The sequence below is a fragment of the Sminthopsis crassicaudata genome, chromosome 2, assembly GCF_048593235.1.
Source record: "Sminthopsis crassicaudata isolate SCR6 chromosome 2, ASM4859323v1, whole genome shotgun sequence".
Lineage (NCBI taxonomy): Eukaryota > Metazoa > Chordata > Mammalia > Dasyuromorphia > Dasyuridae > Sminthopsis > Sminthopsis crassicaudata.
Genome location: NC_133618.1, coordinates 625,528,808 through 625,535,968, shown reverse-complemented (window position 1 = coordinate 625,535,968; position 7,161 = coordinate 625,528,808).

Genomic DNA, 7,161 nt, shown 5'->3' with positions numbered 1-7,161 from the left:
TAACACTTCCTGGTTATGTGACCCTGGGCAAGTCACTTACTTCTGCCTCAAAACAAAACACCCCCCTCCAAACCCCCACAATCCGTGTCAGGCTCTGACCCCTGCCCACACCGCTCTACGTACATACGATATACGGTGTAAGAGTGGCTACACTACTGTACACACGCACCTGGCACCCGGGGCCAAGAAGGCTGTGGTCCAAGGCCGTTTATTAAGTGCTCATTGTGGGCCGGGTGCCGAGAGCCAAAATGAGGCAAAATCAGCCTCGGCCCCGCAGAGCCCCGGCTCCGTCTGGGGGACTCCGCGCGTGGGAGATTTGATCTCGGGGGTTGTGGGAGAGGAGGAAGCTCCTGAGCTGTCCAAGGTGCGGAGAAGGAAAGGCTGGGCCTTCCAGCCCGTTTCTGAAGTGGAAGCGGGGGGAGGGGGCCGGAAAGCCCGAGGTAAGTGACTTTCCGAGCCCATTTCCAAACTGGGGGGGGGGAGGGGGTCTGAGACCTTAAATCCTACGTTCGCAGTCAGAGTGCTCCATCCGTCGTCTTTCTGATGTTCTATGTTCCACGCTCCCCTCGGTGTAACTCCACGTCCCTTATTCCAAGCGAGGCAGGAGGAAAGCCAAAGGGAGAGGCAGTTTCAGGAGCACAGCTAACTGGCCGCGTGAGCTCCCGACGAGATCCAGGCTGAATTCAAGTTGTTCACCGACACCCGTGATTCTAGAAATACTAGCCTGGGCAATAAGACAGGAAAAGAATAAGAATAAGTGTAGACTGAGAAGAAGTAAAGGCGCTATTTTATTTTGCTGTGTACAATGTTCTTTTTTTTTTTTTTTACTTTATTTTATTATTAATTTTTATAATTATAACTTTTTTTTGACAGAACATAAGCATAGGTAATTTTTTTTACATTATCCCTTGTACTCCCTTCTGTTCTGAATTTTTCCCCTCCTTCCCTCCACCCCCTAGATGGCAGGCAGTCCCATACATGTTAAATGTGTTATAGTATATCCTAGATACAATATATGTGTGCAGAACGAACAATTCTCTTGTTGCAAAGGAAGAATTGGATTCAGAAGGTAAAAACAACCTGGGAGGAACAACAAAAATGCAAACAGTTCACATTCATTTCCCAGTGTTCCTGCTCTGGGTGTAGCTGATTCTGTCCATCATTGATCAATTGGAAATGGATTAGATCTTCTGAAAGCGCTATTTTAATGGCAGAGGATATGATGGTTTAATTAGAGAACTTTAGAGATTCCACTAAAAAATAGAAAAAGCCCTCTAATAATGGCAATAAAGTAGCAGGAAGTAAAAGAGATGCACAGAATCCCTAGCCTTACTCTATATTATCACCAAAATCTGGTGAAAAGAAATGGAATAAGAAATGCCATTAAAATCACTCCAGAATGTACAGAATATTATTATAATTCCAGGTATTAATTGCAATACTTTCTTTACCAAGATGTCCACAGAAGTTACATGAATGCAAGTACAAAACCCTCTCTACCAAAATAAATAGAAACGTACATCATTATAAAGATTATTTGCTACTAGGGTGAGTACTTGGAACAAAAATTTAACATGAAGTGCTGAGAGAATTGGAAAGCAGTCTGGGGAGATCTGGGAGATCATCCTACTGCATGTAACAATACCCTTCAAATGATGCAAGGCAGTTAGAATTAGAATGGAAACAGTAAACTCTCTGTGTAAGAGGAAATCTTCACAGCAAATTTCTCTGATAAAGATCTGATATCCAAAATATAGAGAGAATCCATGGCTACATGTAAGAAAGAGGAGCCATTCCTCAAAACAGTCAAATGAACAGAGCTCTGTAGAAAAGAAATCCAAGCTATTATTGATAATCATATTAAAAAATAATACAATAAGAGAAATTCAAACTAAAATAACTTTAAAGTTCCATTTCACATCCATTATATTGGCAAAGATGACAAAAAAGAAAATCACCATTATTGGAGGGGTTGTGGGGAAACAGAGACACTAATGCATTATCTATGGAACTATGAATTGTTCCAATCGTTCTGGGAAACAATTTGGGACTATATCTCAAAATCACTAACCCAGTGATGTCACTAACTATGATAATGGCTAACATTTATATCTGTACTTATTTGTATGCCAGGTACTACGCTAAGCACATTACAATTATTATCTTATTCGATTTTCACAATATCTCTGTCAGGTAAATGCTATTATTATCCCATTTTGCAGATGAGGAAACTGAGCATGATTTGACAGAGATCTAGTAGGTATTTGAGGCAAAATTTGCCTTCAAGTCTTCCAGACCCCAGGCTCCAAACTCTATCCACTGCACTACCTCGTTACAAAGTATATATTCCAAAGAGGTCAAAGACAGAAGGATCCAAATGTATAAAATATTTGTAGCAGAAATTTTTTTCATAGAAAAGAACTGGAATTTAAGTGGGTGCTCATCAACTGTAGAATGACTATATACAAATTGTATATGAATGTAGGAATATTATTGTGTCGTAAGAATTGATGAAAGGAATTATAGAGAAACCTCAGGAAATTTATATGGATTGATGGAGAATGAAGTGAGCAGAATCAGGAGAACAATTCATATAATAGCAACATCAAAAAGGTAAGCAACTTTGAAGGATTTAAGACTGATCAATGCAATGGCCAATTTTAGCTCTGGCCAGATAATCAAGTTTGTCTCCCATTTCTTGGTGGGGGGTTCAGGCAAAATGGCAAAAGCAAAAAGAGATGCTTGTTTCTTAACACATCCATTTCAAGCACAACTTTGTTTTGCTTGACTATATTTTGGTTACAAGAGACAGCATTTTATGTGGGGAGGGGTAGAAAGTGAGGAGTATACAATGAGAAAAAAAAGTGGTAATTTAAGTAAAAAGAAAGAAATGTCAACAAAATATACAAAGGAGACTAGAGGGGGGCCTTCAAAAGGAGACACCCAAATAGGGCAATTCCAAGGTAAACTTTTTTTTAATTAACGTTTTTTATTTTCAAAATATATACATGGATTATTTTCAACATTCACCCTTACAAAATCTTGAGTTCTAAATTTTTCCCTTCCTCCCACTCCCATCTCTAGACAGCAAGTAATCCAATATATGTTAATCATGTGCAATTCTTCTATACATATTTCCACAATTATGCTGCACAAGAAAAATCAGATCAAAAAGGCAAAAAAAAAAAATGAAAAAGAAAACAAAATTAAAACAAACAACAACAAAAAGAGCGAAAATGCTATGTTGTGATCCACACTCAGTTACCACAGACCCTTTCTCTGAGTGTAGATGGATCTCCCCATCACAAGGCCATTGGAACTGGCTTGAATCATTTCATTGTTGAAGAGAGCCTCAATGTAAACTTTTGACACCAAAATTAGCTCTTTTAGGCTTACAGATAATACAGCCACTTCCCAGTTCTGAGCAATTACCTCTTCTGCTGTTTTAGTGAGTTTCTGTCAAAAAGAAAAGCTAGGGATAACTTCACTGCAAGCCCTGTTAGGAAAATTTCTAACATTTGAGCAGAAGTTTGGCTCTCTGCCTTAATTTCCACTTATATTTGTCTTTTACTAACCCTTGACTCCTTTATGGTTAAGACAAAATTCAGATTACCAGGGAAATTTAGATAAAGAAGAAACTGTGTTTATGTCTGTTACAATCTATTAATAATCAAGCACAAGGAAGGGGAAATTGGAAAAAGAACAGATCTGCTTTGGAACTACCTTCTGTTTTTGAAGAAGTTGGTACAACTGGCGACCTCAGCTGACATCTTTTGCTCCAAGATGCCTATAGAACCAGTGGTCCTCTTAACATCTCCTTTTTTGCCTCTTTTCTTTCTCCAATCTTCTGCTCCCTGTTGACTGCCTATCCTTTCTGGCTCAGTTCTAGGTGTCCCCTTCCTCTCCACTGCCAGACCCTGGCAACGTCTCCACTATTTTTCTTTCATACAAGTTCCTCAAGAGATAACCAGATTCCCTCACTCAAATGGAGCTGAATCCTTTTGCTCCTAGTTAACACTTTGTCATCTTACAAAAATAAGTGGGGTTCAGGTAATCAACAGTCACTAAATCTCCATTCTGATATTTGCCATTACCACATTAAAATTAATCTATATTAAATCTATATATAACATAATATAATATAATATAATATAATATAATATAATATAATATAATATAATATAATATAATATAATATAATATAATATAATATAATATAATATAATATAATATAATATAATATAATATAATAATATATATAATATAATATATATAATATATATAATATAATATATAATATATATAATATAATATATTATATATTATATAATATATATAATATAATATATTATATAATATATATTAATATATAATATATATTATATAATATGTAATATTATATAATATATATAATATATATTAAAACTGTCTTTCGATGCATTAAAATAATTTCATTCAAATATCTGCGTTCCCATTGGGTACCACATAAAGTGAGAGGAGGCAGATTGAAGGCTACAAATCTGTGTGTACTGACTGCAGCACCTTATCATGTGAATTCATAAGAGATATTTGGGAAAATATTATTTTTGAGTAGTCTTTTTCTTTTGAGTGGGGCTATCATATGCTGAGACAAATAAAAAGTATATGGGTGATTCCACCCAAAAGGAAATTATAATCGAGATGGGGAAGCTAGACTCATTCATGTTGACAAGGAAGCCCTTTTTCATCATTTAACTCCCTGACCACCAGGAACTGTAATCTCAACATTTTGGTTCCCTGAATCTAATCTCATCAATGTGAAGGATAAGAGTATACACAATTATAATCTTCAGAGTCCTTCCAGATCTACATTCCAGGACACACCTAGAGGCTGAGCTGGTAGAACATGGATGGGCAGAGTGTGCTTCCAGGTGGGGAGAGCTATACTTCTGAGCAAATTCAAGCAGGAATACAGCCAGGGTGGACATTGGTCCAGCCACATAATGCATATGCTGGGGCTTGGGTGCCACCAGAAATTTGCACTTCCAAAGTCTGTGGAGTCATGTGGAATACACTGGCTTCATTGAAAACCTCCCATTTTATTATGATTTGCTTTACTTTGGCCTTTGTATTTACATTATGAAAATGTCATTTCATTCTGGTGGCTTTAATTTCACTCACTTTTTCTTTTTTAATCATTATCTTAAATATACTTTAAGTCACAAAAGTCCCAGGAACAAATTGGAATAATTTTGGATGGTTAAATCTTTAGTCCACTGCTGCCATTTGAACAATCCAAAATCACATGATTTTGATAATTTTGTACCTTCACACACCCACACCCACACCCACCCACACCCACACCCACACACACACACACCCACACCCACACACACACACACACACACACACACACACACACACACACGGATTTAGATAAATAGCCACATCTAGGACATAATTGTGTTCTCCAGACTTGGAGTTGGCAGAAATCTGAGTCTGAATCCTGCCTCTGTCACTTACTAGCTTTGGAGCTCTGTTTCCTTACCTGTAGAATGGGGCCAACAAAACCTGTACTAACCACCTCACATGGTTGTTGGGAGTATTAAATGGGATTCACAAGTATTTATTAGACACTTACTATGTCAGGCAAGTGGTGAGTATATCACAAGTTTGACCTGTAGCTTATTGCCTGGCACATACTAAGCTTGCTTTTTTTTTTTTTAATTTATTTATTCATCTGTTCATTTTGACTCCATATTAGGACTTATGTAATATTCAAACAGAAGGTGGATGATTATTACTCAAAGATACCAGAAAGGAAACCCAATAGAGAGTTAGAAGCCCCTTTTATTAAAAAAAAAAGTATTTATTGCAATGAATACAAAAAAAAAGCAGAATAGAAAAAAAGACAAAAAATGAAAATAAAAACAAAACAGAACAGAACATTGTCATATAATCAGCAGAATATCAGGGAGGATTCAAATTATATAACAATAAGTTTCCATTTCAAGTAAGTATATATAATAATAGAAGAAATTATATTCATGAGGATCCATCTTTTCTTTGCTTCCTTATAGGTTATTTTGTTCTCTGCTGGGAACTTTAAAAAAAAAACTTTATTTTTTTCTCCCTTTCATTCCCTCATCTCCCCCAAGCACGTTATAGTTTTGCACAAATATATTTATATATACATATATACATACACATATACATTCACAACCACCCACCCCCACACACACATATACATATATCTATAAATATACATACTTAGAGTTGTATGTATATACACCTAGATATACTCATATAAGTATATAGATGTGTATATATATACACACACATTTATGTAAACATACATCTAAAACAGTATTAATATGGCTGACATATAATGTAGATTTTTCTCTTGATTGAATCTTTAAGTTTGACTTTGTCTAAGTTCAATGATTACTAACTCTACTTTTTTTTCTAAAAATTTCTACTCCCGATCCTTTTATTAATGTTTGTATATATCTCTTATTTCCTGTCCCCGCTAACTCTTCTACTTTAATTCTGCTCCTTGACTTGCCTTGCTATTACTTAACCTCATCCCCCCCATGGATCTCTCCCCCACCAAAGGTTTCTTTTAATGTAGAGATTATAAGGTTCTATGACTTGTAGATTGCTTCAAAACATGTGGACATGTATTACTTTTCTTTGTATCTGTCCAAATACTCAGAAAAAAAATGTTCTGTACATACTATGGACTTAATAAAAAAATTTTTTTGATGCAATAAACTGTTGGAAATCAACAAAAGGAGACAAAGAATAGTTCAAAGAAAGTTTTATGGTTAAAAGTGAAGGCTCCAAGAAAACTGACAATCTTGAGCTTTCACTAGGACTATGCACAAAGAAGCATTTGTCAATGAGGAAATAAGACAAAAGAACAGAACAAATATTTGAAGAGAGTCTTGGTACCAAGAGCTGGATCTGCGTAGACCCAAGGGAAAGGATTCAGAAGTGATATCCTCGCTGGAGGATTTTCATTTCTGTCATCCACTAGGCAAGTTATGGACTGTTCACAAAGAAGGCTCTTACTTCACTCCTGCTCTTAAAGAAAGAGTTTGCAATTTAGTTGGATAGACAGCATCTTCAGAGGTGAAGTTTTTAAGCATCAGTTTAAGGCTGAGGATGATTCAACGTTGA